Below are 246 nucleotides of genomic sequence, written 5' to 3'. Positions count from 1 at the left end.
TGAGGAGGTGTGGCGCGCATTGTGTGTGGAGCCGTGAACAGGGCCAACCAAAAAAAAACTGCGGTTTAGTTTATTAGAAATGCGACAATTTGTATTGTAGGCACCGTCATCATTACAATCTATACAAGTGAAATCTGTACATTGATATTTACAGTCATATCATTACATTGTTAGAAGTGCCTAGTAACAGAACGCTCTCTCTATGTATATATGTGCGTTATAAAACACCTTTTAGCCCAAATTCAC

This window comes from Nanorana parkeri, unplaced genomic scaffold, assembly GCF_000935625.1.
Source record: "Nanorana parkeri isolate BGI_ZX_2015 unplaced genomic scaffold, ASM93562v1 scaffold386, whole genome shotgun sequence".
Taxonomy (NCBI): Eukaryota; Metazoa; Chordata; class Amphibia; order Anura; family Dicroglossidae; genus Nanorana; species Nanorana parkeri.
Note: the sequence above shows the minus strand (reverse complement) of the source record.